Below are 13,273 nucleotides of genomic sequence, written 5' to 3' on the forward strand. Positions count from 1 at the left end.
CATGATTGGCTCAGGAAAGTTGACGACTTATGACTTTGAAGAGGAAAACAAAACCTGATTTCAAATACCAAGAGGAAGTGGGAAACAGTGCTTGCTTCAGAAGGATTTAGAGAGCAGGGAAAACTGCTGCCTAATATTATTTTCTCTCAGAATGTAGGATATTCTGAGGTGGACTCTGAATATAGAATTCACCCCAGTGTTCTTATCCTTACATGTTCTTTCACTGGAAAAAGATAGGGAAAGGATAGGAAATCAGAGATAGAATAGAAATAGCTGAAGGTTCTATGCCTACATAGTGCAGCCTCAAATTCTGGAAAACTGCAAAAACAAATAAATAAAAAATATTCACAGAGTACAGCTAAGGGTGTTATACAGGGTTAAACAATATAGCACTCACAAGACAATCTGCAAATTATATATTAGGAGGGGGGTGGGGAGTGTAAATGTTGATGGGACAGGTGGAAGCCTGACAATGCATGCTGCCTGCTGTCATCTCATCAGAGTCCTTGACTCTCCCAGTTTAAAAGCAAGGGCCTCCCAGTAGTCACTCAGGCATCGCTGCTTCCTGCTTCAGAGACTCCATCTCCTGGAAATAGCCTGTCAGGTCCCATCTGTTTTTTCTTTTGTGAAGTTGCCAGCCTCCTGAGAATGGGTCCTCTATTCCCATCTCCTCGGTGATGCTGGAAAACCAAAGGGGAATAACCCCTCCAATCTGCCAGAAATTGGTTTTCTGATATCAAGGACTTTGCCTCAGGGAGCTGCAATCTACAGTACTTAGATGAAAATTAGATTTGTAAGTACAGCGCTTTCCTTTGTTGTCTGCTTGCAAAAACCTCTGTGTTTGCCTGCTTCTTGCTGCGTAGGTTGAAAGAGCTTAAAGTGAAGTAAGCCATTAATAAGCAAAATTCAGAAAATAAATATGTATTATGACAGCTGGTGTGGTTTGAAGAAAAGAAGATAAGTAAACTTTCTCAACACCTCCACCCTTCCTCAACTCAAATGAAAACCTTTGTTTAGGCCTCGAGGACTGAATAATTCTTAGGCACCACAATTAGTTGCTATTTTACTTGTCAGAACCTTGGAGACTATTAAACATGTGCCCCATTAGATATGGCATAGTCATTAATCACACAAAGCATTCCTTCTGATTGGTTTATCAATCAAGCAACTATGTCTTTACCCCAAGTTTAATACATTTATCCAATGGCATAAACCTGCACTGTGCTTTAAAAATAGAGGAGTAGAACTTTAATTTGTTGATTCAAGCTTGCAGTTGCCTAGGCCTCTCTTTTGGTCCAGTTATGTTGGCTGACTGTCCTTGGCTTCCTCCAGCCACTTCCTGCTAGGCTCTTATACTGTTTCAGCATGGCACAATTCCTAGACTCTTGATTTATTATCAGGTGAGTAACAGGATTTATCGCAGAATAAAAAAATGGCAAATTCTAAGAATAGCGCTAGTGGATCATCCCAAATCCCATCTAGTCCAGCATCCTCTTCTCACAATGGGCAATCAGATAGCCCTGGGAAACCACAAGTGGAGATGAGGGAACAGTGGAATCATAGGACTTTAGGATAATTATATTTTTATAATTACCAGTGTAACTTGTGGTTTTATGTCTATACATCTTTTAGTTGTATGGAATGGATGTCTAAATCCATATACTATATTTTTTATGGTGGGGGGTGCCTCTTTATAAGACTTCCACTGATTGGGAAGCAGGATGAACATTTTTGAAATCCAGGGATGCCTCTGGTTGCGGATGGGATCTGTTCTGGAGCTCCAGTCGAATCCCGAGGTTTTTGCAATCGGAGGTGCCTGTTCTGTGCATGCACGTGGGACGGTAGAGCGTTTCTGCGCATGCGCGTGGCACAGTAGAGCGCTTCTGCACATGCACACGCCATAAAATCCAGAAAAATACTTCCGCGTTTGCTGCATGCGTATCCTGAAGGATACATAACCAGAGGTGCTCGTAAGTAGAGGTACCACTGTAAACTGAGAGAATGATAGACAGGAGTTTGACTAGAGGAAAATAAGAATACATGCAAAACATTTCAGCAACGTTGTTAAATCTTGGAATGGAAACAGAGTAGCCAACCACGGTGAGCTTCATATTGATGAGATAGCTCTTAAATGTTAAATCAATCCATCCTTCAAAAATAAGCTTGGGTACTTCCAGGTTTTTTTAAATACAGTGGTACCTTGGTTTGCATACGTCTTGGATTACAAACATGTCAAACCCGGGAGTGCGTGTCCCGGTTTGCAACCTTTTTTTGGATTACGAAAAACATTTTTTTGGAGGCCCCATTGGCGAAAGCACGCCTTGGGTTGCAACCTGTTTTGGTTTACAAACGGCCCTCCGGAGCGGATTATGGTTGTAAACCAAGGTATCACTGTGCTTCAGTAGTAAGTTCTTCATCATTTAGGCTGAACTGTAGAAGTATCATGGACAACCTCATCACAGCATTTTTAAAGAAAGTAAACATCAAAACAACACTAATGTTTTAATGAAAACAATAGTCCTCTTCAACAATTTATATCCAGGTTATTTCCATGGCATGGAAAGAGATAGCATGGCTGCACACTCTTCGCCAATCCCAACCTTTTCACTCTAGTTGAACTCAGTTTGTGTTGAGAGTAAATATGTATGTGGATTGGGCTGCTAAATATATTTGTCTGAAAGCAAGACCTACTGAAATCAGTACAACTTCCAAATAAGATGCTTAAGAGTGGATTTTACATATTGCGTGGAGTAGTAGTAGTAGTAGAAGAAGTAATATACAATCAATTAAAACCCAGAAAATTTAGACAACCTACAGTACAAAATTCCTAAAATTCTCATCCAGTTTATCAAATGCATTTATCACATTTCTCTAATGTAAAAATGATAAAAGCGATGTGTGACATATCACTGACTAAAACTGACTCCGTATAGCTAGCTGCAATCCTGTACACAGACTGCTTAAATCCCAAAGTGAGTGGGAATTAAGCAGCCTGCCATGGCGCAGGATTGCAGCCTGATTATCTAGTGAAATAAACTGTTATTACTACATTTGGAACATCTCAGGTGAAATCACATTTACCAAAGAATATTTCAGAAAGTGAAAATCCAGACACAAAAGTTATTTATTGAGATTTTAAGACAAAGTTGTTGAGCTTTTTTGTTGTTGTTGAAAAATCTCAAAAAAATAATGAAGTTGTTGAGCTGTTCTTGTGGAGTTTGGGACTGCTGACATAGCTTGCCACCCAGATGCAATTCCAAACAGCCAAATCCCAGCCATATGGCAACCCTACCAAAGAATGAAGCCTCCAAAATAATCTGCACTGGCTGCCTTTAGAGTCAGAGTATTGGGAAAAGACTGACCCCTGGATGTATCTGAAATATCAGATCCATACCCTTAAAGGAAGGCAGCTGTGGGATGTTGACAGAAGCACACAAAGTGCATGATAAATATTCACACAACCCATTAAAATGACATAAGCAATTAGAATGGTTTCTGATATGGTTGCATTCCATTGCAGATCAGCTGCTGGAGCTGCGACTGAAGTAGCTTTTCTTTCCTTATCTGTTGTTAAATGTAATACATGTGAAGCAGTAGAGCAGATCAAGTCTTATACAATCATTTATATTTTAAAAGTAAAAGGAACCATTTGGAGAACTGCCACAACAGCCCTGAGTAAAATTCCATTTTATATCTTCAGTGCTGTGCTATTTAAATTAATGCAAGGGGCACTGGTTTCCTTCAGAGCTCAAGGACATCACAGCCAGTCTGAAGTGCTTGTACAGTTTGAATTAACTAATTCAGATCATCTCACCTCCAGAAGGATAAAATAAAACAGGGGTAAAAATACTAAGGAGGGCACTAAAATAACATAGGGATTAAAGGCTGTCCATCTGGAAAAAAGAAAGTCCAATGAGACTAGATGCACAAACCCAAGTTCTGCATAGTTTTGATGGGCACATGTTCAGAATATGTTTCCTCCCATGCTAGTCTACCTTCACAATAGGAAACCTTCATTACGCATGGACAGCATTTCCTGACTCACAGAAGAGAGCTAGGCTGACTCCGGAGTCTGAAACTATTGCATCATAGCACAGGAAAGAAGAAACCTTTGTCCCAAAGGTTTGACACAGAGGCAGGCCTAGAAAGCTTTTGGCACACTTCATAAGATGCAAGCTAACAGCCACGTGGTGGTCCACCAGGAGTTCAATGAAACTCATGCTTCTGCTGCCTGATTTTGGGTTTGTTGGGTCACAAATTGTACATGCCTCTTAAGGACTCTTAATGTGTTGGATACAAGTTTAGTTACTCAGTGAAATCAGTGGGACTCAGTGAAAACAGTTGGTCATTACTAACTTATGCCCCATTCATTTCAATGTATCTGCCCCAAACATGACTAAGTCTGGTCCAACCTATTGTTATAAACGTACTGGGAAAACACAGGGGACATATATACACTGTAGCTAGGCTATCCCCTGCTGAACCCTAAAGCCACTACAAAGCCCTGGTGAGAGGGAGCCAGGGCCTGCCCTGACCAGCATGGATGGAAGTAGCCAATCTATCCCTGAGCTGTTTCCCAAAATTTAAACTTTAGGAGGCTTCCAGAACAAAAAGATTTCTGCCTGAGCACTCTTTCTCCCATGTTGCACCGCAGAGGGGTTGTCCAGGTTGAAGCTCCAAGGGCCAGAAGACACCAGGTTGAAGACACTAGGAGAGACACTTCAACATTTGGAACACTTGGAAAACCTCAGTGATGCAGCATCAACCAACCTGTTTAGCTTAACTTTGTGAATAGAAGCTGCAGGTTTCTTTGTGTTCTCCACCCGAGGAGAGTGTGTGTGTGCTTTTAAGCTGGACAGAGTAGAACTACTGTCCACCTGTCCACCCCAGCCAAATGAGCTTTGCAACAGTTTTCTCTAGTGTGGCTTTTAACTAGCTGTGTACCAAGTTCATGTCCTCAAGAATATAGACCCAAACTGTAAGAAATTTTGAAGGTTACTTCCAAAATGCTGCCCAAGCTGTTTGCTATCATGTCTGTTGTCTACATCACTGAACAAGACTACAAATAGGTCAGTTTGCTCTGCCTGATGTAGTACATTTAAAGTATTTCTGACATTGTCCATTAATTGTCCTGTAAGGTCAAAACTACATTGATCTTTCACTGTGGCATGATTAATTAATGTATTCAAGTTCCTTGCTATAGAAGCTGTGAATATTTAGGTATCTTAGCAAGTTAAATAGAACTTTCTAAATATATGATTTTCCCTCCATTTGGTTTAGGTATCACAATCATTTTAGACATTTTCCAGGAAGGTGGAAGAGCACTTGAGGTAAGTACTTCATTAAAGGCACTGGGCGGGGAAATTAATAACGTCTTTATGGAGTTATTTAAAATTCAGCTTATAATACACCTGCTTATAATACATGGGATGAGTCCAGAGCACTATTCCTGGTCTAGTTAGGTAAAGCTTAGACCTCCATGCAGCTCTGTCCAAGCAAAATGTCTACCAATGTAGTCCATACAATGTAATTTTTGTTTCTGCTGCTTGGGGAAATCATAAGAATACTGAGGGGAGAGATCTGGCCTGTGCACCAGTTTCTCCACTACTGAACTAGAGGATAAAGAGTACTGTTTCTCAGGTCTGCTAGTGAACTGTAGCATTTCATGGCTAACACCTTACATCTGGACATTTCAGTGACACTTTACTCCATTCTTATCCTGCCAATATCCTATAATGCCTTTAATATTTGTGTGATACAGCTGAGTCTTTGAGGGAATCTCCTCTTCATTTAGGCTTGAAAAACATACAGGTTTCCCAAACTGAGCAACAGTGCTGTTGTTTTCTCTCTTCTGCTCTCAGAGTTCCTGCTCTCTTGCTTCCAGAAGTATTTCATAGGTCCTGGTTTTCTGTCAGAGGTCCTGATCTTCTTTTGTGTCCAGAATATGATCCAGGTCAAGCTCTTTCTCTGGCACTTCTTCTGCTTGGAAACTGAGTATTATAAGCATCTTACATCCTTCTGTTTGATTCTTCCTTGCCATACCTTTGAAACTCCAGTGGGAGCACTTACAGTGTACCTTGGCTTTTTGAAAGTGCTTTTGGTTTATGGCTTATGTTTCCTCAAAGGAAGATCCTGGTCTATTTTTTATTCCTACACTCTACGACAGACTGATGTTCACACTTCCAATTCTCACTGTCCTCCTGGCTCTGCTCCATGCCTAGGGTATAACTAGTGAGAACAAGCCTTTCATCTTGTTCACATTTATTGACTGCTGGCTTACACGTGACTCCTCTTTTGCTTTTAATGTAACTGCATAAACTATTGTTTGGATTTTCAGCAATTAATCAACAGAGTAGGAATATAACTGTTGCACACAGTTATATTGATTTTAATCATGCTAGATTTGAACTGGTGGCCAAGATAAAAAAATATATTTCACGTGGTCATTTTTATGTCATGGAGATATTTATGCCACCATTTTCCTTCTCATATATTAAGGTGCTCTGCTAAACAGTTTTTAATGTTTTCAGCTGCAACAATATTCTAAATGGAACACACACATCCACCACATAATAAAGTATGATTCTTTATTATGGTCCCTCCTTCCCATCTGTTCACCACTAGCTCAGAGAAGTGAAAAGAAATATCACCTTCATTTGAGAGAGAGAATAGTCAAATATTACTGCTACCTGATACCATCACACCAACCTAAATCTTGTCTTGAAGTTTGCAGCTAAAGCAATTGAGCTGGGAAAATTAAAATGGCTGCAGATAGGCTGGCCATATACAAAAGGGACATAGAGCTCTACTACCTTTAATTAATCTATAAAAGACAGAACTCAGGCAGGTGCAGTCTGTCTTACAGAGGAAGTGAAAAAATGCTTCTCTTGAAATTCTCTTCTACATAAAGCTTTCACTTCCTTTATTTGCATCTGATACCCCTAGTCATAGAAAAACATGGAGAAAGTGTGACTCTTCCCCAAATTCTGTTCTGCTTTTATTTAATTTCAACCAATTCAGGGTCTCTGGAGGGACTTACAACGAAGGACTGATGCAAAGCCAAACATGATGTAACCAGTGTTTTTTTCTAGGGGGACGCAGGAGTACGCATACCCCTAAACATTTTGTGAATCTAAGTTTGGCCTCATTAATATGAGTAGGAAAATGAGAGTACCCCTAAACATTTTTTTTAGAAAAAAAGCACTGGATGCAACATTCATAAATAAAGTAATATACTGTCTTGAACATATATGCATGTCTGGATTCTATGTAAATGCCACAATAAAAAATGCATTAGATGACTTAAAGTTCTCTCTTCCAGAATAATGCCATGTAATCTCTTTTATTAGGTTCTCTAACAGTTCCGTAAGTTTACTTTTGTAGCTTAGTCCAGCTGTTCACAAAGAGGAAACCTTATTCTTCACTCTCTGCTGTTCCAAAGCAGGCTTCTTAAAACAAGCTCTGTCAAGGAAAAGGGCCTGCTCCTGTGGGCTTTACAGTAAGGAGGTGACCAACTGTTCCTTATCTAAACACCAGCTCCTAACTGCATGGCAAATGAAATCATATTTGTTTCTCCCTGTGGCCCAAGGAGACCCAGATGGTGAAAAGCAGGGTATAATTCTAAAAAGAAAAAGAAAAAGGTAGCTGTTCTACACTTCAGCTTCCTATTGAGCATGTACAGAAATATAATCTTACCATACTTCTTAAAGCAACATGTACACAAATGTGCTACAAAAGCAGCTAACTTAAACATATGCATTCTGCAAGAAGGTGCCTGCTCCAGGTTGATGACTCTGTAGCTCTTCTACCAGCCAATCCACTTCCACACTAGACACCCTCTGATTAAGGGATACTTCACATTCCACATGGCAGAAAATAGGTGTTTCTTCTGGATCAACTGAATGTTATGTAGCAACAAGCCCAAGCCAATCCTGGGTTTTCTGACATGTTGTAACCCACTGTGGTTGAAAAACTGCATTTGTTGAACGCATACATTACCAGTGCCACCTTAAAAATGCCCTGTGTGAAACCACCCTCAAATTGAAGCTCAGCCCTCATAAATGTTTGATATATGAAATGTGAGGGAAACTATTTTAAGACATTTGAAAAAAGCCACCTGGGATTGCGAGCATTTGCAACTGAATGTCCAGTGGTGTGAAAGCACATCAGGGGCAATCCACATAGCAATCCTCTTAAATAGGTCCTGCCAAACATAAGATGCTTGTTGTGTGGATTGGTCCTACTGGGTTGCCATGACAACAGCAGTGGGTACATCCATTTGGCAAAGACATTTACATACAACACAGCACGCCCCGCCCCCTGTACATGCTGTTCATGCCACATGGAAGGATTTCTCAGCACCAGCCACATGACTGTGGCAATATAGAGCAGTTCTTAGAGGACATCTTTCAACGATCACAAAGCAAGTGTGTGTGTGTGTGTGATGGTGATGGTGGTGTAATGAGGATGACACAAAGTTTCAGAGCCACATGTAAAAAAATTACTGTTAACTCCCTTGAGCATAGCTTGACTATGTTATCTCATCTATCTCTCTATCTATTATCTATCTATCTATCTATCTATCTATCTATCTATCTATCTATCATCTATCTATCATCTAATAATAATAATAATAATAATAATTTATTATTTGTACCCCGCCCATCTGGCTGGGTTTCCCCAGCCACTCTGGGCGGCTTCCACAGAAACCAAAAAACACTAAAATATCATACATTAAAAGCTTCCCTGAATAGGGCCGCCTTAAGATGTCTTCTGAATGTCAGGTAGTTGTCCATCACCTTGACATCCAATGGGAGGGCATTCCACAGGGCGGGCGCCACCACCGAAAAGGCCCTCTGCCTGGTTCCCTGTAGCTTCGCTTCTCGTAATGAGGGAACCGCCAGAAGGCCCTCGGCGCTGGACCTCAGTGTCCGGGCAGAACGATGGGGGTGGAGACGCTCCTTCAGGTATACTGGGCCGAGGCCGTTTAGGGCTTTAAAGGTCAACACCAGCACTTTGAATTGTGCTCGGAAACGTACTGGGAGCCAATGTAGGTCTTTCAAGACCGGTGTTATGTGGTCTCGGCGGCCGCCCCCAGTCACCAGTCTAGCTGCCGCATTCTGGATTAGCTGTAGTTTCCGAGTCACCTTCAAAGGTAGCCCCACGTAGAGCGCATTGCAGTAGTCCAAGCGGGAGATAACTAGAGCATGCACCACTCTGGCCAGACAGTCTGCGGGCAGGTAGGGTCTCAGCCTACGTACCAGGTGGAGTTGGTAGACAGCTGCCCTGGATACAGAATTGACCTGCGCCTCCATGGACAGCTGTGAGTCCAAAATGACTCCCAGGCTACGCACCTGGTCCTTCAGGGGCACAGTTACCCTATTCAGGACCAGGGAGTCCTCCACACCAGCCCGCCCCCTGTCCCCCAAAAACAGTACTTCTGTCTTGTCAGGATTCAACTTCAATCCATTAGCCGCCATCCATCCTCCAACCGCCTCCAGGCACTCACACAGGACCTTCACCGCCTTCACTGGTTCTGATTTGAAAGAAAGGTAGAGCTGGGTATCATCTGCATATTGATGGACACCCAGTCCAAACCCCCTGATGATCTCTCCCAGCGGCTTCATATAGATGTTAAAAAGCATGGGGGAGAGGACGGAACCCTGAGGCACCCCACAAGTGAGGGCCCAAGGGTCTGAACACTCATCCCCCACCACCACTTTCTGAACACGGCCCAGGAGGAAGGAGCGAAACCACTGTATAACAGTGCCCCCAGCTCCCAACCCCTCTAGACGGTCCAGAAGGATGTTATGGTCGATTGTATCAAAGGCCGCTGAGAGATCCAGCAGAACCAGGAAACAACTCTCACCTTTGTCCCTAGCTCGCCGGAGATCATCAACCAGTGCGACCAAGGCAGTTTCAGTCCCATGATGAGGCCTGAACCCTGATTGGAAGGGATCCAAATGGTCCGCATCCTCCAGGCGTGCCTGGAGTTGTTCAGCAACCACACGCTCAATCACTTTGCCCAAGAATGGAAGATTTGAGACTGGGCGATAGTTGGCCATACTGGCCGTGTCTAAAGATGGTTTTTTAAGAAGCGGTTTAATGACCGCCTCTTTCAGCGGATCTGGGAATGTTCCCTCACAGAGGGAAGCATTCACCACCCCGCAGAGCCCATCGCCCAGCCCTTCCCGGCTTGCTTTTATTAGCCAGGATGGGCAAGGATCAAGGAGACAGGTGGTTGGTTTCACGCGTCCAAGCAGCCTGTCCACATCCTCGGGGGTAACGGATTGAAATTGATTCCATGCAACTTGACCAGACAGGGCTCCAGCACTCTCCCGCCCCGGCCCTGCTCCCACGGTGGTGTCTAGCTCCTTCCGAATATGAGTGATTTTATCTGCAAAAAACTTTGCAAAATCGTTGCAGGAGATCTTGGGGTCTTTACAAGGCCCCGGTGGTAAAGGTGGTTCCGTTAAATTGCGGACCACCTGAAAGAGTCTCCTGCTACTATTTTCTGCAGATGCAATAGAGGCGGTGAAGAAAGTCTTCTTCGCCGTCGCTATCGCCACTTGGTAGGCTCGACGTTGAGCTCTAACCTGTGTCCGGTCAGATTCGGAGTGAGTTTTCTGCCACCGACGCTCTAGCCGTCTCAGCGATTGTTTCATCGCCCTCAGCTCCGAGGAAAACCACGGGGCTCTCCGGGCTCCATGCAATCGGAGAGGGCGCTTCGGAGCCAGACAGTCGATAGCCCTGGTTAACTCCGCATTCCAGCGGGCCACCAGGGAATCTGCTGAAAGGCCATCAACATGGGATAAAGCATCCCCTACCACTCTCTGGAAACCATTTGGATCCATTAAGTGGCGGGGGCGGACCATCCGAATTGGTCCCACCTCCCTGCAGAGGGGAAGGGTCGCGGGGAAGTCCAGTTGCACCAGGAAGTGATCTGACCATGGCACTTCTTTGGTTTCACTTTTACTTAGTGTCAGATCACCCACGTCACTAGAGGTGAATACCAGGTCTAAGGCATGTCCATGACTATGAGTTGGGCCCAACTTATTCAGGGACAGCCCCATGGAGGCCATGCTTTCCACGAAGTCCCGAGCGGCCCCTTGTAAGGTCGTGTCGGCGTGGATGTTAAAATCCCCTAGGACAACCAAACTAGGTGTCTCCAGGAGAACATCCGCCACGACCTGAAGCAGCTCAGACAGGGAATCCTTGGTGCAGCGGGGAGGTCGGTACACCAAAAGGAATCCTGTACTGCCCCTATTGCCCAACTTCTAGAACATGCACTCAGAAAACTGGGTCTTCCCAGTAGGACGCCTGATGCAAACTAATGACTTCCTAAAAATCACTGCAACCCCCCCTCCCCGCCCACATGACCTGGGTTGCTGTGCGTAAGAGAAACCTGGTGGGCAGGTATCTATCATCTATCTATCATCTATCTATCTATCTATCATCTATCTATCATCTATCATCTATCATCTATCATCTATCATCTATCATCTATCTATTATCTATATCTATCTATCTATCTATCTATCTATCTATCTATCTATCTATCATCTATCTATCTATCTATCTATCATCTATCTATCTATCTATCTATCTATCTATCTATCATCTATCTATCTATCATCTATCTATCTATCTATCTATCTATCTATCTATCTATCTATCATCTATCTATATCTATCTATCTATCTATAATGGGTGTCATTATGTTACTTAATTACAGCAGTTATTTAAACATTAATGCTGCAATACTATATGCTTGGTATTCATAGTAATAGGGAGAAAGCTGCAGCAGTACTTTAGGGCTAGACTTCTTTTAATAAATTCTATATGTGCAACCAGTTCTTTTTCCTGCCCTCTAGGCTCTATCATATATATATATATATATATATATATATATATGGAGAATCTTAGACATAAAAAATTTAAAAGGTCAATTTTATGATGAAGCGGACAGACCTGGATATTCTAAATGGCACCCTAGACTAAAGCAGCTAATTGCTTTTTTCACAGCACAACTCTCTTAAGTGCTCACAATGCAAATGGGTTCATATGGGGGGGGGGGATCCAAATGCATCTATCTTCTCTTTCCAAGCCTGCCGGGACTTATTTGAGATGAGTGATGCTACATAGAAATAGAAATCACCTGGAGCCTGTTAAAATTATAATCCAGGAAAAGGGGGGGGGGAGGAAACCCCACAATTATGACAGTTTTAATCCATCTGCCTCTGTGCATCCACTCCAGTTCCAATCAGCTGCTATGGTCACAGGTGCATTATTCTGCGACAGGAGATGAAAAATTCCTTACTGAACAAACATTCCAAATAGTAAGATACCACAGCATCTCATCTTGCTTATCTCTACAGCTTTAGAGGCATTTATTTGTCAGTAAACAAAATAAATTAAGGTCATATATTGCCTTGTAGCACATCTCTAGTTCTGCATTGTGTAGGGAACTTGCTGAATGATATCTAGGTTTGCTTCCAGGAGCCAATTTTGCATTATGCATCACATTTTAAATAAAGGTAATGCAACAATGCAAGCCTGCAGTTTGTTAATTAACTTCTGGGGAAAGCATTAGTTCACAGTGAATAGCACAACACATCAATATACAAGCAGCATATTTCCCTGCCTGAAAAAGTGATTTTACCATTGCTAATATAGCAATTTGCATTTTTTAAACACACACACACGCACACATTAATTTCACCTTACTTTACATTTCACGTTTTGATTTGCCAAAGTAAGATATGTCATTTACTGTTATGTGGTAAAAATTATACAGATTGTAAATAAAATATTTAAATTGTGCCTACATGTACTTGCCATATTGAATAGTAGTAACTGATGGGAACTGATAAAACTGCCTGATAATGAAAGCAGGGACAATTTATTTATTTTATTTATTAAACTTTACTAGTTACCTTTTTTTTTAACCAAAGTAATTCAAAGCGACTTAGAACAATAAACAAACAGACAAATCATTCTTCACAAATACAAAGGCTGGAGTATCCATAATGATGTTATGTGAAATTGGACTGTAAATACCTTCAGACCAAACCAGACACTTTGCAGGGGGCAGAATGGAAAAGAACTTTGGGAATGGATTTTGCTCAGAAAAAACATAAACCTGGAGATAAATGATTAAGCATCACCTCTACCTGCTGGTCTAAACATCTCTCACACACATGGAGGTAATGAGTTTTGATTTTGACTTTCCTCTTCCCTCCTTGTCCTCTTTCCCTTGTGTGTCATAGATTAT

General features: G+C 42.2%; 1 protein-coding gene and 1 long non-coding RNA gene across 7 annotated transcripts in view; one reads left to right on the forward strand and one right to left on the reverse strand.

The window, feature by feature from the left end:
- LOC309528598 overlaps positions 1-7,176 on the forward strand; it is a 66,388-nt gene extending 59,212 nt beyond the window's left edge. Inside the window, exons 2-3 of the long non-coding RNA XR_014217821.1 lie at positions 5,281-5,330; positions 5,862-7,176. This is a non-coding gene — a long non-coding RNA (uncharacterized lncRNA). The remainder of the gene's footprint in view (positions 1-5,280; positions 5,331-5,861) is intronic.
- NKAIN2 (sodium/potassium transporting ATPase interacting 2) overlaps positions 1-13,273 on the reverse strand; it is a gene marked incomplete at its 3' end in the record, with an annotated part of 446,592 nt that overhangs the window by 61,721 nt on the left and 371,598 nt on the right. The gene's annotated exons all lie outside the window — the stretch shown is intronic.

This window comes from Podarcis vaucheri, assembly GCF_965113315.1.
Source record: "Podarcis vaucheri genome assembly, chromosome: 3".
NCBI lineage: Eukaryota > Metazoa > Chordata > Lepidosauria > Squamata > Lacertidae > Podarcis > Podarcis vaucheri.